Raw genomic sequence first — 26,423 nt, 5'->3', positions numbered from 1 at the left:
TGCACAGCGACACTGATTTTCGACACGCTCATCGCTGCTTTTTATACCTTTTTCTCAAAAGCTGAATTATGCTTTGTACCCTCACGCTAAACTAATTTGAATAAACCAGATCAAACTAAGATTTGTACATAACTATGATATTATGTTCAATTTTCAAAACAGCCATTATATACTCAGAATAGAGCTATTTCTAACAATCATCAGTGCCTCAAACACATTAGGGACAAACCGCTGGCAACAGCTCGACAGCAACCATCATTCCTAAACTAAGGACTAAGCGCTGATATTTGTGATACTGGATATTAGCCAGTCATTGTGTGCCTTTAAATAAATGACCAAGCATAGCTGCAGGACCAAACTGTGATTGGGTGATAACTGTAGCCTACTGAAAATAAATACTCATCTGCTTCCTATCCCACTTCCATGGTTGTGACCCAACATACAACTTACTATACTCATGAATGAAAATAACCATGCAGCTGTGCCGACGTCCCTAACAGCACTCGTGCATGCAGGGCAGAGACACACAAAGCGACATCCAGCCACTGTCAGGCGACTAAAGACTGACGAAACATTGCCAGCGTGAAAGAATTGTGGCGGTATCTTTGGTCGTGGCTCCAAAACAGTGGTTCTACACTGCAGTGTGATAGAGGTTCAAAGATCAAAGAGTATTGTCACAATCTCGTGACCAAAGATAATTTCTGACACTGTCCCAGTCTAAGTATGACCACGTCACAAAGTGAGTGCTGCTGCAACCTGCATCTATCAACCAATCCATGTTGATGACGTTTTATTCTTGTACATTGACTTGCGTCGTAGCCTGCAATTCAGTAGCTGTTATCGTACAGTCTACGATAATGTTGTACCCACGTGGGATCCACGTTGCACAGTGCGCCTTACAATAAACTTACACGATTGCTGAAATCACCCAGACTGTCTGTGGTTTTACAGGATAACACACTGTACTTGTACGTTTACTAAAGGTTGTATGTTTGCAAAGCTAACGTGTTTTGCCAGTTTGAGTGAGGCTCTTGCGTATTTTAGGCCAGAGGTCCTGAAACTGTGGGTCGTGACCTACTGGGGGGGGGGTGGAGGAGGTGGGGGTTGCCGAATAATTGGGTCACAAGATAATTCCCTGAATATGCTGGAAAAAAGGTTTAAATCTTTAGCAATCAGCTGGAAAATTTTACCATCGGGGAAATTTATCATGGGAGAACCCAGTTAGATGGGGGGGGGAAGGGAGTCACAAGACTTGACCATTTCTTTCTGGAGGGGGTTCTCCGGGCAAAAAGCTTGAGAGCCACAGATACTGTCGAAAAGAACTGCAGTGCATCATTTCGAACACATTCATCTGTGAGGCTTCAGTAAAACATCGCCCATCGTCACAAGGTCAAAGAGACGTCGCTGGCTGTGTCTGGGGAGCGGTCAGTCTGTCATTCCCCTCCGGAGGCTTACAGAGTCTGAGCTCTCAGCACCCACCCTGGGAGAAGGATATCAGCTGCCATCATATCTGGGGGGGGGCTTCCTCCAGTTTGGGTTGCAGTGGAGGAGCTCTGATCAGACAGCTGGGAGTGAAAGGCACAGAGAGTCCAGTCATCAGGATCCAGACGCTCAGCTCAGCTCCCTTACTGTCAGCCGGGGGCACCTGGGACCCGCAGCAGCCACTCTGACCTTCTCCAGTTCAACCATCCCCCAAGGCGCAGGCCAAAACGATGCTTGGATGGAGCACCGAGTTGCTCATAGGCCTGGCGCCTCTTCCCGAGTATCCCACACATCTGGAAACGAACTGACATGGGGGATTAGCTCGCTGTTGGCACGGGCTCTCGGGAGCCTGGCTCCCCTATGCCCCATAAGCCCACCGTCGCGGAACGGGGAATTAAACCCAGAAATGCAGAATTCTGACCCATACTGGAAGTCCGATTCTCAGAAAAGAAGGGGGTTGAGTAAATAAATAAATAAGCCTGACTGCTGAATGCAGTCATGTGCGGTTGATTAAGGAAGGAAGACCCTCCTCCTTTTCCCATTCATATCTTTACTCATTACTCATTGACTATTTCTGCTTATATTAAGAACTCTTGTGAAATGACATGTTCTGTTGCTATGGGAACCTACATCTCTATGGGGAGGCTCTCAGGTGCAGCCGGAAAGCCAGGTTATAGGTGTATAGATGCATTCCGCATGAAGAGCTACTGATTTGTGGGGGACCGTGAGGGCCCCCCCAGGTCTGGAGCCACATCCTGGTGCTTCTGCAGCAGCCAGGTCTCCAGTGCTGAAATGGATACCTAGATCTCCACATTGAGGAATGGGGGGGTGGGGGGAACTTGTGGGAGGAGGTGTTGAAACAGAGCGGAACAGGGTTTTTACAGCGTCCCCAGCATCCTGCCAGAACTCATCAAATCCGACACCATAAAAGGCAAGAAGAGGTGGAGCGGGGGACGAAGGGGTGGACGTCCTCTGGCTGTCAGTGGGACCCATCGCCACCAAAATACTGCTGCTTCTGGGATTTGGGCCGGCTGTATTGACTTCTCCATCTCTGACACTGTGCCTGTACAAAAAGGCTCACATGGCCAGAGAAGCGTAGCTATCGATTCGGGCTACTTTATATGTTTTATTTATACGCTGTACTTATACATTTTATTTATGTTGTACCTGTGTCAGCACCTCTAGTGGCGCGCCTTGCAGATATGCAGATATGCAGTAGAGTAGCCCTCCACCCCCCCCACCGGGGCTACTCTGGGTACCTTTTTCATCCGCTATCTGAACCTGTCATCTTTCAGTAGCGAGTCCAGCTCCGATCCCCCTCCCGGCGGGAGCGAGGCTGCGATACCTCACACCAGTGCTGTGGTCTAACGGGGGCCAGTGGAAGATGAGACAACTGGAGGTTATCCATCTCACTTAGCAGGGGGCAGCTGAGGAACTCCCCAGCTGTTGGGGTCCTATAGGAACACGGGCCACAGCTGTGCTGCTCATGCCGTGCTCACAAATTAAATACTAATATATAAAAATACGCAAGCGGCTTAGTCACTCTCTCTCTCTCTGTCACACATGCGCACGCACACACATACACACAAGCGCGCCTGCGTGCTCTCCCCCCCCCCCCCCAATCCCCCCACACTAATCAGTCATTTGTGCAGTATTTCAAAATCAACATGAACATGTCTCTCACTTTACTTTAGACGCGTTTTCCTTTGCCCCATGTAACATAAGTTCCACGAGTCTCGACGGCGAGTCCGAAAGACGCTTTCCCCTCTGCTTGGAGCACACAGATAAGTCACCTCTCACTTTCCCGCTCCTCCTCCACCCAGAATCAACATGTGCATCTTCCCACGTCTGTCTGTGCTGTGAGCGATACTCCACGTGCTTCTTTCGTCCATTCTGGCCTTGCAATGGCGGCGAACAGGTCGATCGGGAAAGGCGTGTCCAGAAATAGCGTCGTGCTACTTTCATTCAGACGACAAACAGTGTGGGAAACTTAAAAGAGTTGCTTGTTTGATGAGGGATAACAGGGCAAACTGAAACCAACCTCTTGTCAACAGACCCCGGAGGAGAGATTAGTTGAGATTTGACAAACCCTTCACTATAGTGGCGAGGGAGAAGACCGAGATTTGACACAACGGTCACGGGCAGCCTGAAGCTCGCATTTTCCGTGATGCCGGCTCTCAGCAGGGTGATCCGGCATCCCGTCCAGGGCAAAAGAAAACACTAAAACTTCCCCCCTCCCTTGCATGTCCTTCTGCATTCCCGCTGCCTCACCATGACTGATCAGAAGTTTAATGTCTCAATTAAAAGCAGCTATGCAAGGTTATGTATTTGAAAAGGGTACAAAGTCACAGGCTTTGTGTTAACTAGCTCAACGGTGCCCATCGACAGAGACTAATACAAGGGAATGTTTTTCCCATATTGCACTTTGCTCTCTGTTGACCCGCACCCATATATGCACAGTCATGAGCAAAGCTTGGGGGCCATGCACAGCATCAGACATTTACCCAGCATCACCAGAGCATTGAGGGGTTATGGGCTCAATGGAGGTGTGTTTATTCTGTTGAGGCCGGGATTTGAACCCACAAACTTCCGGTTACGAGAACAGTGACCTAATCCACTGAGACACACTGCTGCCAAAATGCTTAGCCGTATTTCTTTAGCAGTGCAGCTTGTTTGAGATGAGAGAGCAGTGCTCTGATAAGGTTAGAAGGCACTCTGTTATTGGATGACATCAGAGCTCCCACCCTCTGAGTTCAAAGGAGCAAAACAGGAGGACAGACAGAAGGATGTGACCCCACAACCAGGGCCTTCGGTACAAGGGTGGGAGGAATTGTGAAAAGGAGCAGACCCACACCAAACTAGGCACGGAACACTGGGCTGTAAGCATGCAAAACCGGCCTCCTGTTGGAAATAACAATGTTTATTATTCAGAAAGTGGTCAGATCCAATAAAAAAACTGAAAAATAAAGTGCCTTCAATTCTCTGAACAACATTTTACCCCGAAAGAAAAATAATTGTTATGCTTCACGAAAGACATGATTACGCAACAGCCAAAAATCGTACACTTCGACTCATCATCTTCGACCTCTGGTTGCATAGTTGGTGCAAATTCCACGTCAAAGTAAAAAGAAAAAGATCACAGCATGGAAAGAGGAGACATGACGGACATTAACGGAGACAAAAGGCCTGAAGCCATCCACCTATACATTAAGGCGGTTCCAAAGAAAATGCTGGAAACAGTGTCTTTCCGTCTCACTCTCCCCGACTCGCCCCGGGTGACACAAGGTGGCATGCTCCGCTTCGCCTTAAAGCGGCGGAGCTTTAAGCATCGGCTCCAGTGAAGACCTTCTTCCTGCCAGCGGGGGCGCTCCTGGTGTGGCAGAAAAGTGCTGAACCATGTTTTTTTGTCTCTGCCCCCCTCCCCCCTACCATCACAGCCCTCGTCCTTTGCCCCATCGCCAGAAAAGTGCGCCTTCAGAGTGCATTATCTGCAGGGTGGTGGGGACACACAGGCCCCCGATGAGCACACACAAAGCCATCTGGGGATATGAGTCAGGGCTGCTGAAACAAAGTAGCCCGTTTTAATCTGCCCACACCGTGTGCTCCCCCCCCCCCCCCCCCAAGTCCCCCCAATCTCATCCTACAGGATGACATTCATCTGAGAGCCGCAGACAGGCAAAGTCGAAGCCAGAGGCCCAGATTAAACAGAAGCACGGCTGGCCAGCCGGGATCGGACCACCTGTGTTTTAGCATAAATTGCACTTGGCAAAATAAAAGCAGCATAAAAATGTAGGGAAAGGAATCCTGTGATCATGGAAAACAAAGACGAATAGCATTTGTGTGTTTTATGGTAGAGCCCTGTCTCCTGATTGGCCGGGGCCGCCAGCTTTATGTACAAGTATGTCCATCAGGGATGAGTCATTCAGGATGGAGCGAGCGCTGAGACTCGCCGAGGCCTTTAATCTTTACATTTATGCCCGTGTGCCTTGCCCCCCCGTGCCACGTACCTGCCGCTGTTTTTCTATTCTTCAATACGAGCGGCACGGACAAACAAACATTAGCGCGGTCATTACCGTGAGTGGCCCTCGAGCCGTGCCACTGAGCCCCAGCGGAGGTCCGGACACTGCCACTCAATTGTGTGCAGATAAAAGGGTTTGCGGGACCCAGCCGACGGCGCCAGAGCTGTGGCTCACCCCTGGAGCAGCCCGCCGCGTTCGGTGCAGCTTTGATTTCTGCGGGGAGAGCGGGAGGGACGACCACGTCGAATGGGGAAGACGTGGCAGTGCGCTAACCCCTGCTGCATGGCACCCCCCCCCCCCCCCGAGGTACGCATTTAATAAAAACACCTCCAGACAGCCCACTGCTGGCTATGAAAGTTAACATGACAAGATCAGACAAGCTTTCAGGAACTGTATAATCAGCTTATACAGACAGCACTACACACAGACACACACACAGACAAAAGGTGCTTTATACCATTAACATTAATACGTTAATATTAAAGCTTATGTAAGAAACCCCCCTCCCCCAAGAAAATGCTGCATGTCAGGTGGGCAACAATAATCACTGTGAGGAGAACCAGTGTAACGTAAGATGTATGGATGTGGTTGTTGGGTCACGCCCCAGGGCACAAGTCCCCATTGGGCCCCGGCTTGACTGAGGATTACAGTCAACCCCGGAGGGCCACCCAGATGGTGACATGGGAGGGTAGAGCTCTCTCTCCCCCTCTCCCATACACACACACAAAGAAATACACATAAACACACAGGCACTCGCTAATACAATATACCCACTGAAAGACAATAACACTTATAACACAGATGGAACGAAACTTCAGTCCAAAGCTTCTAATGAGGAACAGTGATTCCAAATGAAAATACAGGAGAAGGGCAAAGATCAATCAGAATTCACTGCACTATTGCAAAACAAGACCTGGCAGGACCGAAATGCCTGTCCACACTTTCATTGGCTCGTGATAAATGATGACATCCTGTTGGCCCCTGAAACGGGAAGTTCCTGCTAGGACACCCCCCCCCTCCATATCAGAGCTTGTTTATAATAGACAGGTTGGCAGTCATGTCTAGAGTGAAGGGAAACGGCAAGAGGCTTATCCTGCTTGTACTAGGAGTTCACCATAAGTGAAGCATTTATACAAAAAAAACCCCCGAATTCTCAGACTTGTGCAGGCAGTGATTTTCATCAGAAATTTAACACCCAGATCAGAGCTGCACTGACATTTTAAAGCTGAATCAGTGCACATCTGCCCTCGTCCACTTGACTACATATATAGCTGGAATTACCGACTATTTAAAGGCTGACGGGGCAAAAAAACAGAAAACACCTAGCTTCTCTGCTTCAACTCTCTCTCTCTCTCTCACACACACACACACACACACACACACACACACACACACAAACGAAAACAAAATGTAGCACCAGTCATACCAGCACTGGAGACGGCGATACAGTAAATATGTGCCCAGGCTCTTTGGAGAAATGGGAGGAGCCAGGTGGACAGATGGAAACAGGTGTGCCAAACGCAGCTCTGCCCTGAGCCAACAGCTTTGCAGTCATCTGACCCGGCCTTGTCTGGGAAGGCTCAGACTCGACTTACTGGTTTTGCTGGGCGTCTTGCCCCCTTCGCCACATCGAGCGCATCGCCCTCCATGCCAGCCGGCTGGACTTTCAGGAGATCCAAAGCAATACATGAAGACGGATGCCTTCCAAGAGCCTGAAGAGCCTGAAAAATAAAAGCAACAGATTAAAAATGTCCTGGGAATCTGCACTCATTCTCTAATTGTTAAAATTGCCCAGCCCTTTAAGGTTTCAGGCCTCCATTAAAGAAAAACCTCTCAACTTGTGGTAAATCCCATAACACTTGTCATGTGATCCAGTAGCTGAAAAACCATTGGTGCTTGACTACATTTTATTTGACAGCAGAGGGGGGGGGGGGTGGGGGGTGGTGCGCTCAGTGTTGACCAGTAGCAATCAGGATTGGTGGTGATGGTGGGGGCAAATTCCCAGTTCATTGCTATGGCGATCAGTCAACAGCGACAGCCGGAGATCTGGAGCACAGGCTGACCGTGCTGTAGTTAACGATTTATCTCTGTATCCGGCTCTCAAACGAGTTGGCAAACATGAAGCATGGCCAAGTCAACGAGGCCGACAGATCAAAACAGGACACCTCCTTGGGCAGCGATTAAAGTCACAGAGGGAGGAGGGACGCCTTTGACATTAGGCTACATATCTTTCGACACCAAAGCCAGCAAAGGCCCAAAGTACTTCTTAGGATACATGTTAGGAACTGGCTTCGACTGCTGCAGCACATATATTTATGGTGTGGATTCTCGCAGATTCACCCCCCCCAGAGCTTATTTCATGGTCTGCCAGCACTCGAGTGCAAGCAGAGAGGGAATAATAGGGCAGGACCCATACTGACAGGGGTCAAAGGTCACAGACTCGCTGCATGCGCTATGCCTCAAGACATAATGATGTTTTCATGCAACTGAGACTAACACCAGGACTGTTAAAAATAATTCTATATTATAATTTTATATTGCAGTTTACTTAAATTGATTTTTTAAAAATATGTTACTCAAGGCCACATTGTGTGATTGGAATCCAGACTCCCTCGTGGCTAGGGCTGCTTAATCGTCACCACTGCTCCATCCCCCAGTCGACAAATTTTACCATTGCCACTGCCCCCCTCGTGAAGACCAACCCCTGCCCCACCCCACTTTTCATAAATCTCCAGTGACTCTCCTGTCCCGGGTAATGTACTGGATGTACTGTTTCTGTATGGCAAGTTTCTGGTAACATCCTACAGATTCTGTGCTTTTTACGAGGAGGTGCCCACTAATGGCTAATGTGTCATTTAAACAAGTTCCCCAGGCCAGCAACAACAGCAGCAAATGCTCAGCAATTCTGATGCAGCCAGGACTGTAGAAGAGACTTCCCCTTCCCAGAATTCATAGTAAGCTAAACATTGATGGGCAGTCTACTCCAGAAGATCAAGAATTGCGACAATGGATAGGTAATCCTACCATTTTCTCGAAACCACGTTTAAAGAAATCATATATCGGGAAAATATTTCAACTAAATGTCATGAACTAATTTGTCATTAGACGGACCATCCAAACAGTTGGTTTACCTCAAACCATCTTTCTCAGAAAGATTACAGAATAATATTTTAAGAGCTGCTTGTCGAATTTCCTTGCAATTTTCATTTTCATTTCCTGGCAATGAGAAACAGCCCCCATCTCTCACTTTCTCTTCCTGGGAAAAAAAAAACTCGCAATAACAAGTTCCAAAAACAAAGTGTTGTTCCTCAAATTGGTGTTACCGTGAGAATTCAGGGTATCTGTCGCGCCTGTTTTTAGAAAACATCCTCAAATAGAATTTAGTGGCAATTCCTCCTCCACCTATGCACGAAGTTGCCGGAACATTGTACGTCACACGTGATAAGGTGCAAAACTTTGAGAGGGAAGCTGCCTTATCCATACTCCAAGCACAGGACGATAGAGGAAGTAGAGACCCAGTCACCCCGTTCCACAGGTTGAGAAAGCCTTCGACTGGCCGAGAGTATGACCCGTCACATGTACGCACTCACACACTAGTGATACTAAGAATGGGAGGAAGACCATGTCAGAAGTAGCTCCAGCATGCCTTGTAAGATGAGCAGCACAGCTCTTATTATTTAGCTAGGCCAAATAACAATATTTAAATAATATACTTTCAACTGAATGAGTGCGAGACATACAGGATGTGATGTGTGCAGAGGAACCAGGTCACTGTTGCTGTTACAGCAAGGCCTCATTTCCACTCTTGTCAAAGTCTCCCTACAGATCTTATACAGCCGTGAAGGAGACACCAATACACTGGGCACCTCATTATAACATATTCATGTCTTATTCACTGGTGATGTGATCCAGAGAGACCAGGAGAAAAATGTATCAGTCTCTCACAAGCCTCCTGTCATCTCAGTTCAGTTTCACGTTCACAAAACAGCTTTTTCCCCACTTAAGTTAAAGTTGCTTTCTGAGGCAGCAAAACCTCTCAGTAATTGATGGGCAATATGTTAAGGAACAATCCACACAAAGATGGCGGGGGGGACTTTACAGGAAGGTCCATATATTTCTTGGAGTAGCAGTCAAACTTGTATTTTACTTTGTGGTTTACAAATCCAGCTTTCTTCCCAATCCCTGGCATTTGCCTAATGTGTAATCATAAAAACGACGGTACACTTCAATGATTCAATTAAGTATTTTTAAATAATTTGGACCAGTTAGCACCCAGTTCTTGGTACTGCAGGGAACCTTAGATACACACGACGTCGTGTCTCCAGTATAACTAAGGGTCCTTCAATGGCACCACACAGTTTGCAGTCTAACAACAGTAGATTTCTATGAAAATACCTTTTTGAAGATCAGTTGGAAAATGCTTCTGCCCAACAATCCGAGACTGTTATCACATCCACCGCCAAGATCCCTAATTATTTTAAAGTGCCTATTAAATGAAAGAAAATTTCTTAACTTTTTTGTACACTTTCACACAATCCTGCTGTTGAAAGGAGAACTGAACCAGGTGTGGAGAGATCAACATACAGTTGGATGGTGGTATTCCGGGTCTCGGGATGGCCAGCATTCCCTGCCAGGAAAACGGGTTTTCCGGACTGGTGGGTTGCAAGGCGCTGCCTGCAGGGTCGACTTTGTTTGGTCATGGCTGGAGGCTGACTTTAAGTGTCCAATCACACACCTCCTTGGCTTGTAACTAAAACAGACAATCAACACAGATGATGTCACTAATTGCAGCCTTCCAACCGCCGTGAAACAGCTGGCGAATCATGCGTCGCCATGGGGACCTCTTTATTCTGCCTCTATTTTGCTTTTATTTATAATTTTTAAGTGAGCACCTCTCATCATTCTTACACAACACTTGGGCATATGTGTCCCATCCCCTAGATAAACATCCAGGGGCAACGATGGTTGTATGAGTCACAGGTGAGGCAACCGCAGAGGACTCGCAAAAAGAGATGTTACACACGTGTGTCAGAACCGTAAAGTATGACCATTCACATCTGACTGAAGATAGGGAAAAATTCTCAGAATTCTCAGAGTCCAGTCACCTCTAAAGTTCCCCCAACCTTTCAACAAATCAACCCGCACACATCATATGCCTTGGGATTATATGCAAGACATCAATCACCTTCACTCACTTCTGGCTTAGCTTTGCAAACAACGATGGGAGAATGATAGACACGGAAACCCAAAGCAACATTTGCAAACCAGCTGGGAAGTTCAACTGATCTCGTCCATTGAAAAAGCATGTCTGCTAATTCAGAGAAAATCTTAGAGCATCCAAGATTTACACACATACTTGGGATTCTAACAGAGTTCTGTCGACTTTTGGACAAAGCCAGAGGAAATGCTTTCCCCATTTCAGCCCGAAAAAGCAGAGAAGCATAGTAAGAACACAACAAAAATGCTTACAGATGGGTTTCTGAGACCTAAGACAGCAGTCTTAAATATAAAAAATAAAACTGAGGCAGATAGCAGAGGGACAAGAGTGAGAATGGGAGAAGCAGGCAAGAAATAATGAGTAAAAGAACCAGAGGCATTCTATCAGTCAATAGCACCATCTACAGTAGTGTTTAACAACCAGATCCTCAAGGACCCCTAGACAGTAAATGATTTTGGTCACTCCCACCCACTTTCCAGTAGAGCAGAAATGTGGACTGTCTGGCAGGGAGTTGTGAGGGAGCAAAAATGTGGACTGTGTAGGGGACTATAGAAAGCTTTCCATGAGCAAATCCAGGTGAGCTTTGGCCACCATTAAAGACCACATTATTCTGAGAGAATTGATTAGCTTAGCTTTTCTATCTATATAACCTAATATCATACTGAAGCCGCAAAATTCTGCGGGATTATCCCTTCACATTTCTAGTTCACCAACTGCCATGCTTCCCACTGCCAGCAGTGGCTCTAGATCATCCTAAAAAGACACAAGCCGTGAATCAGGCTGCAGACTCCCTATCACTGATAATGAATCAAAGATGCGTTTCATTTTGCACAGGCAATTCAGGAAACATTTATGGTGCCCTAGACAGATTGAAATCAGACTTCGTTTGGCAGCAGGAACCACTTGAAATTACGATAAGACCATGAATTGAAACCATAGCCTCTGTCATCCTGAATGACCACTAACTGTATACAAAACATATCTCTTATATGTGCCGAGTTGCATATCACACAATTCCAAAGCAACGTCTCCGTACCTATACATCACTTAAATACTTATTTCCTGAGAAGACATTATGAATCATGATAATGTACCATCAGTGTTTCTCAACTGAATCCTCATGGACCCCCAGACAGTCCACATTTTTGCTCCCTCTCAGCTCCAGAAAACGACAGAGGTTCATGTGCCTGGGGTTGCCACATTTTGAAGTCATATGGTGACAACAACTGAGTACAACACAAGCCCAAAAATAGGTGTAAAAATAAGGCCTATTCTGTATGGCATGGTTTTAGCCATGCAGTCCACCGGGCGAGAGATCAGTCCTTCAGAGGCCTAGGGCCTATAATACTAATCTGATCAGCTGAAAATACCACAAACGTACATTAACAAGATGGAAATCGACACGGTCGCTAAAAGCAAAAACAGATGTTTGGAAACCTTTCAGATTAGCGATTAACACGCCACAACATTATGGCACTGGGTGTATTAAGCGACTTGTAATTGACGTGGCGTAAGCATGCGTTTTTCCACACACCAATTAAATAAAACAGTCCATCATTAACACAGCAGCTAAGGGAACAGAGTAACGGGGAAAAGAGAGAAAAAGAGCTGTGGTCGGGCAGATTTTCAGAGCATGTGATTGTAAAGCATTAAAATCACACATAATTAACTTAAAAAAACACTATAGAATAAAAAGGCTTTGTGTGATAGATGGAAGCTGCACAAGCAGACACCTCTGAATGTGTTTACTACACATACTATATTTTAATATAGAGCAGCATTTCCCAACCTGGTCCTCAGGGACCCACAGACAGTCCACGTTTTTGCTCCATCTGGAAGTGCAAAAACGAGGACCGTCCACGGGACCCCAAAGATTGGATTGGGAAAGACTAATACAGAGAGTTACAGTGACAGGAACTGTGTAGCAATATCAGAAGAAATATTTTCTAATCTTATTTAAGTGACCTTCAAGCCACTAGACACTTTCAGAGAAGATGTGCATCAACTAAATACCAGTGAAGGATCCCAAACTGGTCCATTATATTATTTTGTGCCATGAAAAGGCTATCCCAGACTTTTATTTCAGTCACTCTTAAAAGAACAAAACAGTTTCCTTGGAAATCAGTCCGGCTTTTGTTTTTCTAGATTTTTACAGCACCCATCCATCAAGTAATCCAGTAAATCCTTCATGGTTTTGACAGTAATCTACATTTATAGAGTAGGCATATTCACTTGGCGTTCTTCAAGAAAGCAAGTGTTTCTGTGTGATTTTCTTACTACACACATTACATTGATTTATTCTTAAATTCATTCTGATAGCAGTGTTCGCATCTGTGAAGTTGTTTACTTCTACTCACTATAAAAAAAAAAGAAAAACTTTAGTCGTTTCATGTGTGTCACGTTCCTCCCGCTTCGTCATCCCAGCTGGGAGGAGACAGTCCAAAAAATGTCGAGGTGTGAAACCAGTAAAACCAGGACAGAATGCCACCACCACCCAAGGATTAAGGGCATTCTACTTTCCTCCACCGGAGACATACATCCCTATCGAGTTCACATTTCATGCAATCAACTGTTAGAAAAAGGACATGTCGCGCAATCAGGAAGTGCTTCAATCACCGGCCCTTCATTTCTGCACTCGACAGATAAGCCTGTCTACAGTCGATCAAATTTCTTGCTCTCCTGAGGTGCAAACGCTCCACTATCGATAACCAAAAATCTCCAGGAAACTTTCTTGACATAGGAGAATTTCTGAGGACCATGAAGTGGCTGACTTCATGCAATAATTGTGTGTGTATACGTAACATCTTCACACCCATCCCTGCTTACATCTGAATGCAAATGTCCTGTTCAACATAATGAAGCCATATTTGTATTACTGAATACTTTCGCCTGGTCTCATACCTGGAACTGGGGTTAGAGAACGTCTGGAAACCGTGTGATTGCTTAAAGGCAGTGCAACCTGCCATCAACAGGAATGTTTTTCACGACAACCTTTCCTCTTCAGAACAATGGCTTTCTGTAAATATTACACAAGCTATATGATACACTATTACGTACTTGAATTCTACGTACATTTTCTCAATTTTTCATCATTTGAGGGCGCCGTATATTTGAAGTCTTCAATATCTAGCTACACCGCTTAAATGAACTAAATTCAAATTCTTTTCAGGTGAGAAAATAAATTAACAGGTAAGATACTTTTAACTTATACAAACTTGGTGAGGTTTCCCCACTGGACCTTCACTAAAATCTTTTGCAGTCATGTCACTCAGCCATATCCAATCCCTGTCCCCCAATTCAAGCCCCCCCCCCCCGCAACCCCCCCCCCCCCCCCGCCCTTCCAGTTTCAAGAAGGACCCCAGGACACCCCACGTTCCAGCAAATCCATTCCCCCTCTGCGGTGCTGAGAGTCAGAAACTTAGACACACCTGGACATGAGCTACAGAAGGCTGGGATGGCACAGGTGCCCGAGGCCCTCTGGTCACAGCCTGGCATGGTCACCAAGCAGATGCCAAGATAAAAGCACTTCATTAATGAATCCTTGGCAAAGGCAAACAAAAAACAAACAAAAATGCAAACTGGTTTATTCCAGTTGTAATGAGATATATCCGAGCATTATCGCCCTTTGTCACCACAGCTGAAGTGTCTACCTTGTTTTGCTTCTCGGTCTATTTTTAGGCACCACCCACATTCATTCCTGGATTACTTTCCATGTCTCTCCATCATCCAGTTTCTTACATTTATTGTTCCGGTGATTGTGAAATATAAGCACCCCTCCCCCCTGCAACAGTAGGATGTTTGGACACACACAGCTGCATAAGCCTAATCTTGTCACGTCCCTCGTTTACACACCGCGTCCATGTCTGGGTCAGGTGCACACCTGAGTTCACCCGACATGGTGAGAGCAGCTTTTGCCATCGATGTCGACATTCTTCTATCCTATCTGCTTCTATTTTTACTATCAAAACCTGATGCATGCCATGTAAAACAGGAAACTGCACATGTATCTGGAAGTATATGCAGACTACAGCCAACCCTTCCACATGGCGGGGGTTAAGGGAACACACACCTCGGAAAAAAATAAAAACGTATAAGAATTTTTGAACGTCAAAAAGCAAGCGTTTTGCATTTTAGTACAGTTAAGGGCACTGAAACAGCACAAAAACACACGTGAGAGAAACGCGTGAGCTGCAAGGCCACTGCGAGGTATCGCATGAGAGGTTACCATAAACACGCCTAGCATCTTCCAAACAGCACTATACCTATATTTTAAGCATATATAAGGTAGTAAACTTTTTGTGTGTCATCTGTAGCTTTCGCAAAACTCCCAAAAATTCCCAAAAATAAATCCCAATACATCGAAACCACAATGGGGAAAGTCGTGATGCAGAAGGGTGAACTGTAAACCTTTGAATTGTTTAACTCTTACACGTATGACTTAAACACAGCACCAGGGATAGGCTACAGACCCCCCGTGACCTTTAATAGCAGAAGCAATTACAAAATATGGAGGGATGGAATTTCTAGGGATTGTGCGAAATCTGCTACCTGCAACTACAGGAGAAAATAAATGTCCATATTTTTACGGAAAATTCACTGAAAAGCATTCCCATGCACATTATGGTCCTGATGTGGCACAACCTGTCTCCAAATCCATAACTGCTTGCCTTTCAAGGATGCTTAGGACTGTAGCCCACATGATCACTTTCAGTCGATGAAGATACAACTCAGGACAAGTTATGACTCCGTCAAAAAGAAATGAAACTGAATAAATGAATTATATGCAAATAATCAACATACAGGCCACCATTCAAATCAGAAATGTGGTTTCCCAGACTGAGGATGCTTTCTTTGATTCAGTGATTCAATGTTATGCGTTACGATAACAAAAATAAAAGCAGGAAAGTTTTACAAGCAGAATGTCACGGTCTTAGCCTGGGGGGGAGGGAGCCTGGAGGAATCTATATACATCAGATGAAAAGAATCTTGTGATGGGATGATGTTAAAGGTTGCTCAGCAGGACTGTCCATTGCATTGTGGGTCCCTTCTTATAAGTGTTCGGGACGGCAGTCATGGAAAGCAAGCTTCTTTCCGCGGCCCTCACCATCACGATACGTAGATATACCAGTGGCTATCTGGGGATCCTGAAACAGGGTCCAGCTCACTGCTGGCTGGCATGGAGCTTCTACCCCGAGAAACGCCAGATTCGGGAAGCCATCTTAAACCGTCCTTGCCTCATTCCAGTTCCAGAGCCTGAAGGATGCAGGTCATTGATTTCGGAATTACTAATTGATGTATGGTGAGATTATGTGAGAAGGCATATGCAAGTGTAAAAATTACTCAACACTGCTTCTTTGCATTCTGATTGGTCGCAGGGCTGCGATTATCACAGCGCCAGCAGCGACAGAGATTTGCCGCAGCGTGGTAACCCACTGGTTTTTCGGTTATACTGTGCTTACATAACACGGCCTAAGCTTCTTGTTTTAGTCCAAACTCTTTCTTCTGTACCTCCCACGTATTTCTCGCATAGCAGTACACCAGCAACTTTCTGCTGAACTCGTTCACGGTCAGAACTGTTGTTACCTTGTGATGGATAGTTTCCAGAGCAACAAGCAGGTGGTATTCAAGGAGGTAAAAAAGGTCATTAAAAAGAATTGAAAGAATTAGAGGGTGGTGGCATTCGACCTTCTAATCCAAATCTAATAGATTTCGTCAGTACTAGAGAATGCTCAGCTAACCAGAAGCATCGTTACGTGTCCAAGGATATAGAAAAGCCATAGTGGCTTGTAAATATTTTTTTAAAAATGAAGCCTATATAAAAAAATTATAGCAACATCAACATTTCTTTTTCGATCTCTTCAGACTAAATTCCAACAGCATTCAAACAGTCTCACCAGTAACACAGAGATGCCCAAAGAGGCATCAGTGGGGTTTGCCTACGCCCAAGTATAGGAATTCATTTCTAAGAGCACTTCCCTGAAAAGCAGGAAACACTGTCCATCCACATTCCCAAACACATTTCACCACTTTCCACTATTCCTCTCATTGTGACACTGGAAAGGCAATTGAGAGGTGCTCTCTTCTTCGGACATCCCAAAGGAATGAGATAGACTGAGTGAAGCATACACCCCCAACATGGGTGCCCATGGCCAAAGAAGGACATTGAAAACCTGGAATTAATTCAGCAAAAGGGACGTGTGTGAAAGTACAAGCAAATCACTAAGTACAATAATAATACAGAGCCTGAATTACTGCCAACTGCCGTTATACAACAGAACAATAGCTAGCAAGCCCTCTGCACTTTATAAACATGATTCTTGAGTAGTTGTCTGATTGGTAGTCCTCTGGTTCCTGTCATGTCTGGGGAACATGATGCAAAATCCTGCCATCACCATGCTCCTCAGAATGAACAACATGCCTGACACAACATGTTCCGGAATCCACAAGTTGCAGTTTTCCCTTTGCCGCAACTCAACTAGATTTCAGACTCCAAGCTATTCAGTTCAGCCCTGTGGACCCCGAAAAGCTGACTTCTTTGAAGGGGATGTAGTTGCAGATGTAGCTCACTGCTCACACTGCTAGCCTGTAGTGATTTTGTACGGCCGGTTGCTGCTGAATGATGAAACACCGTCTAACCAGCTTGCCGGGAGCGGGAGGCCGTCAACAGAGCCACAAAGGGGTTCTTTTGCTCGGCCTGGCGCAGCTGGAGTCTGCGCTTCTGGTAGGTGGTTGGGGGTTAGGGGGTGGGAGACAGCTGCATTGGCACAGGCAGTGTAGTCAGCCCACTGTGGAATGTGGTGCGTTAGCAACATTGCTACAAAAGCCCTCCTGAGACTTTTCAAGTGTCTGTCTTCTCACCACAGTGCTCTCTTCCCTTCCGAGGAGATTGTTCTTCATTACCCCGCAACACTGATGCCTTGTGCTCTGCGGTTCTGCCATGCATGGGCATGTGTGTGTGTGTGTGTGTGTGTGCGCTTTTGTGGGCAAGCGCACAGGAATAAGGCTGAATCTATGCTTACATCTGCCTATCCTGCAGTTCTCACCTTCACAGATAAATTAATTGCCTGTGTTGTTTTTTTTGCTTTTAAAGGGCCTGTCTGGACAACTTCCCTGAGAATGAACAGCGCAGCCCAAGTACTCCGAGTAGAAAATACACACTTTCAAATTGCCTATGCCACACACTTGAATGTAGCGGTATCTGTATACTCATGGAAGACACTCATAGAAGACACTCATTGTGTCAGCCAGGGTGCAGAGGACCGCAGATCAAAACGACCAGGGCTAATCGCTACCTAAGGTCCCATTCGTCTCGCCAGTGATTTTCCACGGCAACCAGCCCCAATGGCGCCGTCGCCCACGTGGATACACACCCGCCTCACCACCCCCGACAGCCGTTTGTCAGCCTCGGGAAGCATCTGCTAGGGGTGGCATCGTTCTCAGGCAGGAGGCTAAGGTAGGGCAGGCACATGTCTGCGGGCTCTCTGCAGTCATGCCCTCACCTGCAGCAGCCTATCATCATGCTTGTCACGTAGCCACCGCCATGCACGGGGGGCCCCCGCATGTCCCGACAGCCGCTGTGCCGCTGCAGGGCAAACAGGCTATCAGTTCATCAACATCTATTCACAAACGATTAGTCAAATCGGCCTCATTACAACTCCATTCTCTTCATACTTCCCCTCTCAAAAGCATGGTGACATTTTCTTGAAGATTCGCAAATACTTTGCTGCTTCTTTATGTATTTTTTTCATACCAGAAGAATGAAACAGTACAGTGAATTCTCAGGATAAAGGTTGGGTTGCCCCACTGGGAAAGCAAATCAAAGGAACGGGCTTGGTTTCTAAAGATGTCAACCCTTAAAACAGAATGATATCCCATTCCAAGGATAAAAGTCAAAAAGACAGTGCAAATAAAGTCAAGCACAGCAAATATGTGACAGGCACCATTTTTATTGGCTGGTTGTCAGAAAGGCCGCCTTGGGTCACCAGGAGAGGAAATAGCTTAATCACAGTGGAACCAGCCAAACTAGGTATGGGAGGCCGGCAAGTCAGACCAGACCCCACTGACAATCACCAGTATCATGATAAGTATTATGTACAGAGATATGGTTGTTGTATAATCAAAATAAATCGACAACGATTAGCTGACTGACTGCTGTGTGTCAGCCGGGTGTAGGCAGAGAGGAACCAGGAGGCCACGACAGTCAAAATAAACATGGCCCACGGCCAGGCTGTCGCCGGAAACTAGTGAGCCGAAGACATAAAAATGAAGACCAGCCCTTTCAAAACATGCCAAGAGTTTAGCTCAAGCGAGATGAGAACAGAAACTTCCTCAGCGGTGAATCACAGAACTATCAAGCTTGGTCACCAGGGTGTCGTTGGGTCACATGGCTTTGTGTTTAGCTCAGATAAAAGGTATGTCTATTTATTTGTAGAGTGACAACACTTGGCAAAAGTATATGCCCTTATCTAGGACAAAACGCCATGCTTACATGGGTTCATCAGTGAAACAAACAAACTAAATTCCTCACTCACAGCTATATTGCTCGTGCTTTTATTCATCCTTTTTACCGCACCATGTGACCAGCTTAGAATGAGCATAAGCTTCTTGGTCACAAGTTCTTGCTCAAGGTAGTTTCGATGCCACTTAAGTAGACCTTTTTACTGGCGTACATTAGAGTGCTGTTGCGGCAATCATGTTACACCTGACCCAGGAGACGGCTGCAAAACCATAAGGTTCAGCAAAAGGGGACATACTTCCCATAGGTGTTGTCTCTTGGGAGACACATGAGAGAGTATCAGATTACAGATGCCATTTCACTCAGTCATTCCACGTCTTGCCACCGCGTTCGCCTTTAACCAGCTACAAGACTCTCAGATGCAATTTGAGGATCTGCATTTGCAAGTTCAATCCCAAATCTCACATCCACCCCCACACATCACCCAATCTGCAGGTGCCAAGAGTTACCCAGAAATAGAGACATGCACAGCACCATGTTCTCATATATGGGATCTTCCAACATCCTAGCCCGAAGCTACCCAGGCCTTTGGTATTTGTAGTCGGTTTGGACTTAGCTGGTGGGAACCCATTGGTACTGTTCAAGTCTCTGGGGCCACACACTTCAGACTGCACACCTGGGCAGGTAAAGGCGAGTCTACTGGCGCGCAGTCAAGGCTGTTTAAAGATTTACAGGAAGGCTTATAAACTGCGATAAATGCACACGGGCATAACAGCGCTGGAATTTGGCAAGCGCTGATGATGGGTTCTGAGCAAGCAGCCGAGGAGTGCGACAACTTACCATTGTCCCCCTTTCAATTTAAGCAAAACCTCCCTACATATCTCAAGGTCATTTTGTTGGGAAAGAATAGAGACTCCCTTCTAAGACTCCTGAGTTTTATCTTAATGCAGCACCAGTATTTGGGTGGATTGTGGGAGAAAATTCACATGCCCTTCACTAGGTAGGCCTATGATTAAGGAGATATTTGACCTGTAAAAACTTATCATGCACAAGTACAGGCAGATGGATTTCACCTTGCTCGTGTCGTCTCACATTTGACTTTTGTTTCATGTTCCCAATTTGGTCAAATTTTAATTTCTCTGAGAGACAACCCCCCTCCCTAAGAGAACTGTGCATAAATCCCTGTTTCTTCATGGACATAAAAACACAAAGCCTTCAGCCTCATTTGGTACATGTTAATATACCTATTTTAGTGATGTTCTCCTACATGCTGTTGAGCAGAAGTTTTGATGATGAAAGGGAACAGGTAGGATGAACAATGCTGTTGCATATCTGTGATGTTTGAAGACAGCAGTTATGGAAGGTGCGGGAACCATCTGGATGTATCGGGGGGGGCGTCACCTGACACAGTGCCTAGGCATGCAATTTTTGCACCACCCCCTTCCCAGTCTCCCATCTTGCCCGATGTCTCAGCCCTCTGCGGTTTGCAGAGATGAAAGGTGTGTTGTTTCCCAACCTTAATCCTGTCTTGTTTAGTCAGCAAGTCTCCATTAAAGGCCTATAATCTACCCGTTTGCACCGGTTTTGTGTGTGTATGTGTTTGTGTGTGCGGATTATGTTTATTTTACATTGTAGGGATCAAATGGCCTCCACAATGTGGTAAAAGCCTGTTATTTTGACATTGTGGGGACCATGTTTCAGGTCCCCACAAAGATCTGTGAATGAAATCAAAAAACTAAAAATGCCATAAGTCTCATATTTAATTTGGTTACTTAAGGCTGGGTAGAGGTGAAGGTCATCTTGTTGGGATTAGAGTTTTCCCCCATAAAAATGAACAGAGTCTCCCCACAAAGGTGTGTGTGCTACCGAGTTGATTTAACAATTCATCCGGCAAGATAACATATCTATATCTATTCGGTCCAGGCCCCCCCCAGCCCCAAATGAACACTATTTCCACTGAGCTAGGGATGATACAAGAGCTGCCCCATTGTCAAAGGCATTCATCACATCATACACACTAAACCTTTGAGGAGAGCGAACATTAAAAAAAAAAAAAAAAACTCCCCTTTGTTTTCCTCCCTAAAACCTTACAGTGGAATACCTGCCATTTAGCAACAACTCGCTCACGGCCCCGAAAGCTTCCGCTGCTCGCCTCACATTTCCAGCAAAACACAAGCCACCTACTGACCCTGACAGGCACAATCCCACGCGTGGCTCCAGACATGTAATACAGCCTGTGTGTTGATTCCATGTGTGTTCGACGGCAAAATGCCATTAACTGTGACAGTTTTATGCTTAGCTTTTAAAAAAACACTACAGCTAAAAGTCACCCTAAATTGGGGACTATCCTGGAAACAATGGGCAGGGGGCATGAAATAACTCAGGGCGAGGTACCAACCTATCGCAGGGGACTGGAGGCATTCTTCATAATTGTCATAAAAACAAGTTCCTGTTGTTATGATTTAACAGTTGTTACAGTTGTTACTGTAGCTACAGGGGTATAAGCAGCAGGTTAACATAAGAAATATAACAGGCACAGTCATGCTCTTGCTCTTGACTTCAGAAAGTGATGTCACATGTGCTTATTGCTCCCCATTACAGCAGCTTAGCCTGCAACTGATGGATGACCCCCCGCTTCCTCTTAGACTTTTCACCCAGCTGTTGACTACCCATCATCCTTTGCTGTCTTCCCTCTGCAGTACAGTTGCCCACTAACTGCGCAGGCATCCTTGCTCTCAATGACAGACTGCCTGGACAGAGACTTGACAGTGCTGTTCTGCAGAATTTAACACGCGCCACTCTAAGGAAAGCAATGGTCTGAAAAGTGGTTGGGAAGCTGAAGGCGCGCTTTCCAGCCCAGACATGCACACTGGCAGCCAGCGGCTCTCTCACCATCTTCTTCTCATCCTTCACCTCTAACCCCCCTCTGTTCGCTTAAAAAAAACAATAAATCCCAACGCGGACGGATTATTAATGCTCCAGGCTGACAATGGAGAAGTGGAGAGCATTTTAACCACTTGGTAATGTTAACTAGAAGTGGAGGGTGTTTTAGCCTGTTGGTATTGCTAACTAGAAGGGGAGAGTGTTTTAACCAGTTGGTAATGCTAACTAGAAGTAGAGAACACTTTAACCTGTTGGTGTTCGTAACAAGGAGGGAAAAATTTTACCTGTAATCTGACGGTGTTCATAACTAGAAGTAGAGAGCATTTTAACCTATAACCTGCTTGTGTTCCTAAGTTTTAACCTAGTGGTATTTCTAACTAGAAGTAGAGAGCATTTTAACCTTCAACTGGGTGGGGCCCTTAACTACCAGCTGACGGAATTCATTATAACTAAAGCTAATGTTTAAACAAAAACAAAACAAAAATTTTGCTTGTTAACATTTTAATTAGTACTACTTCAGCTTTAACCAGCAAATTTATGAGTTGAGATCATATGGTTACAGTGAATCACAGTGAATTTCTGCATGGCAGCAGTAAGAGATGCATGAGTCTGTACAGCCCCAGCCTGGCCCAGTAAATAAACCCCACCCACAATCTGTCCCACTGGCATAAGTAGCAAAAAAAGGTAGCAAATCAATGTCCCCGTCTCAGGTTACAGCCCCCCTAAACGGGAGAAATAATCATGGCGAAGAGGGTGGGCAATGACGACCATATGCAGAGACTGCACATAGGACACAGAGGGTGTGTTTATGGAGATCAAAAAGTCTGTCCTTCCAGTAAGTGCTTATCCAGTACTTGAACCCAAGAAGGCACTACGTAGCTTCCAGAAAGAGTTAAAGGTAAAAAACAAACAATGAAAAATGAAGGAATGACTGAAATTAATCCCTAAATTCCAGGTCACCGAGAGTTTGCAGCGTAAAGTAGCAACACAGCCTTTGGGGTAAGGGCACGTCACTGAATGGGTGGAGAGACCTGGGCAGAGGAACACTTTAGAGCACAAGGCCCCACATGAGGAATGTGGCCCCATGCGTGTGTCTCCTCAACAGGCTTGGCCCCGTCACTGCCGGTTGCACTGCATGATGAAGCTGTAGCACATGACATGATGGCTGCGACCAAAGCAGGCCTACCACCCACCTGCGCAGTAACTGGGCCACCTGCTCCCACTGGCCATGCAGTGGCCGCCCTCTCACGTTGATTGTGCAATGGCGGCCCTCTTACGATGGCAGTGCAGTGGCTTAGCTCTCGTGTTAGCCGTACATTGACACCCCACCTCCCCGTTTTCACAATAGGCTTAATTGCAATACCAAAGTGCCAGCTGTCACATCTCGGGTGCCCAGTGGTGACTGCAGATCGGGCCAATAACCCAAGACCCCCTCAGCACCCCTTCCAACACTACTGCATCACCGTTCAGCTGCGCTTCATGCTTCGCATATGCCTTCCAACAAGACGAAGCACACCTGCCTCAAAACTCAAAGGGGGGATTAACTTTAGCTCGAATTCCTTTCCCTAAAACGGGGCAATTACACCCCAGCGCTCCACCCCATTACCAAGCCACTATGGCTCGGCCAGGCCCTGTGCTCACACCCACTGTTTGCTTCATATACAGGTACCATTTTCATCTCTCCTAAGTCCACCAATGAGAGGAGGAGGAAGAGAGAGAGAGAAATTCCTCTTAAAAATGGACCCAGTCTCCTCTGAAGACCCCATCCTCAAACATCTAACTCTCCTCATCAAACCAGAGCTCTGGAAAAATTCACAGCTCTGATGGTCCACATACAAATCTCTCCATCCTCAAGTGGGAATTTTGTAAGTGACCATTTTTTCTGATTTTACTAGAAAGACAGTCATTTCAAAAGCAGACACTCCAGGGGCCATACCCAATGAACAACCAACTTTCATTTCAATTACTACATCTGATTTATTTTCCCCCCAAAAAAGGCCAATCTTTTTGCTCATCAATTTTTCAGTTAAGGTGGCATCAGAAAAAGGCATTTAATTGCATTAAATTAAGGAGGAAATGACAACCAGGAATTAAGAAGAAGGGTGACGGAGACATAAATGATGTCCCCAAAAGGGTGTTTTCCTGGGTGGGGCGTTCTTCACCACTGACGTCAGTGCTGGTAAACAGAGGTAGAGACATCCGTCTTTGTGCTGCGGTGTCAGTCGCGGGTTAGAACACGTTTCTACCATCCGGCAATCTGCGTTGTGACCCTGAGCTTAAGTCTGCTACACAGGCCAAAGGAATCCCACCGGGTCTATTTTTACGCTGCTCAGACCTTCCGGGGGTTCGAACCAACGACCTGTAAACCACTGCACCAACAGAGTGTACTTTCAGTGCAAGTTCTGAGGCCTTACAGAACAGTGTGTGGTTTCTGTGCACTTCAAACCCACAGCTGTAAGGTAGAATGCGGCTGAATCCTTCAAGGGGAGATTTGTTCCGCTCCTGCCACAGAGCTCTCTTTGCCCCGACTTGCATTTAAGTCAGGGAATTCGAGCGCTCTCAAAACAGCCACCACGAAGCATAAACAGCAATCGGCTTCACCCAAAATCCATGTGAAAATTCTGCAGCACCACACCGACACACACACACACACACACACCCAGGATTTAGTTAAGGCTCCTAGGTATGTGACCGTCATGCTCATCAAAAATTCCTTCAGGGAAGGGATGCTTACAGAAATCCAGAGGTTCATTCTTTGTAAACCATCGTTACATACATATAAAGAGAATGTGCACAGACACTGCCTCATAATTATTCTTTTGATTAGGTTATTTCCAGGGATGGACTGACATCCCATCCAGGGTGTTCCCCTGTTTTGTGCCCTATGCTGCCTGGGAAAGGCTCCTGGCCCCCGTACCTATCAAGTGGTTAGAAGACGGAAGGATGGATGTTGGCTTTATTACAGGTAACTTATTTATAAGGGATTAAGATCCATATAACTGCTATTTTTGCAATGTCAGGTTTTGCACAGGGCAAGGAAAACACAGATGAAGATTATTAGTAAAACCTTGAAATACTTTCCATCCAAGCAGCTTTGTAGCAAGTTCTACCTGCACAGAAACTACAGTGTAATTCATGCAAACTATGTAGAATATGTTCTGTAGTAAATCGTACGAGAACTTTATATAAAATTATGCTTCTTTCCGTGTGGAATGCTGTATTATCAGGGGTGAAGCAGACACATTTTAATAAACTAAAACGGCAAACAAAAATGCCATTAAGAAGGCTACTTAATTGAAATGGATAGACTGAAGCATTCATTTCCATTCCAAGGCTGAACTGAAACAAAGAGACAACCTAGCAAATGAAGATGAACAATACCGTATATGCGTCAGAAGCAACAGTGTAGGAAAGTTTGATATGGTGGGGACATAACTGATTAATTTAAATACAAAGGTATATTTATGGTGGGAAGGTGAATGAATCCAAATTAAATATCGGGGAGTACATGACCCCTGGTTGTTACGAACCGGGATCAGAAGAGCAGAGCATTCTGGGATGCTTAAGCACTGGGACGGTTTTGGCGGGGGAAATGACGTCACGTGACACTAACCCGCTTTAGCAAGCGGACATGGTTTTGAGAAACGCCGGCGTCCAGCACAGCTGGGAGATGACGGGAAGGGCGATAAGTGGGAATCCACCGCGGCAAGGCTAGAAGAGGACAGAGCGAAAGTGCAGGCCGACCGCGAAGCCACCCACCTCGCCTTCCGCGCTCCTGTCGCCCTTGTTCTCAAAGGCATGTATTTCATTTATCTCCCATTACACAAACAGGAGGTGCCATGCTGCAATCAAGCTGTGACAATATTTAATTAAAGTTTAAAAAAAGGAGGCGGGAGGCGAGCGGGGAAATTCCGGCAAGGAATGGGACAAAAGCTGACGCAGGGCTCTCCTCTGACATACTGGCTCGGGTAGGGAAATTCTATACGCCGTCCAGCCGCCCACACTCGCCCCACACCTGTATCATATGGAAAATCCGCAAACATTAGCAGCAGACGCCAAAAAAGAATAATAAAAAACCCTCTTTGGCATAACGACTACTTTAGTGCCACTCCTGGTTCTCGGCAAAGGCATATTTCCTACGCTTGTGTTTAAACTTAAGTATTAAAAAGAAAAACTAGTCGAGAACACTGCAGAGCCGAGAGTCGCACCTCGACACGTCACCTGCTTCTAAGTTTTTTTCTTTGCACAGCTTTTTATTTCCCGTACCTGAACGCAACCGCACCGCCTCTGGTCAGCATGATCCAAAAACAGCCACGGTCGAGAGAAACCGTGAGTTCACACCCATTGTCAGGAGGGCAGAATCGCA

General features: G+C 45.9%; 1 long non-coding RNA gene across 7 annotated transcripts in view; it reads right to left on the bottom strand.

Annotated features, from left to right (window-relative positions):
- Nucleotides 1-26,423, bottom strand: part of LOC125717879 (uncharacterized) — a 46,306-nt gene that overhangs the window by 6,770 nt on the left and 13,113 nt on the right. For 4 of the 7 annotated variants that reach the window (XR_007384665.1, XR_007384664.1, XR_007384666.1 and 1 more), the window contains 2 exons: nucleotides 10,086-10,251; nucleotides 7,097-7,222 (listed from right to left, as the gene is read on the bottom strand). This is a non-coding gene — a long non-coding RNA (uncharacterized LOC125717879). Of the gene's footprint in view, nucleotides 1-7,096; nucleotides 7,223-9,896; nucleotides 9,988-10,085; nucleotides 10,252-26,423 lie in introns of all 7 variants that reach the window. The other 3 variants (XR_007384667.1, XR_007384661.1, XR_007384663.1) reach the window with 2 other exon arrangements.

Source organism: Brienomyrus brachyistius, chromosome 22, assembly GCF_023856365.1.
Source record: "Brienomyrus brachyistius isolate T26 chromosome 22, BBRACH_0.4, whole genome shotgun sequence".
In the NCBI taxonomy this organism is placed as follows: domain Eukaryota; kingdom Metazoa; phylum Chordata; class Actinopteri; order Osteoglossiformes; family Mormyridae; genus Brienomyrus; species Brienomyrus brachyistius.
Note: the sequence above shows the minus strand (reverse complement) of the source record. Positions and strands in the feature narration are given on the sequence as shown.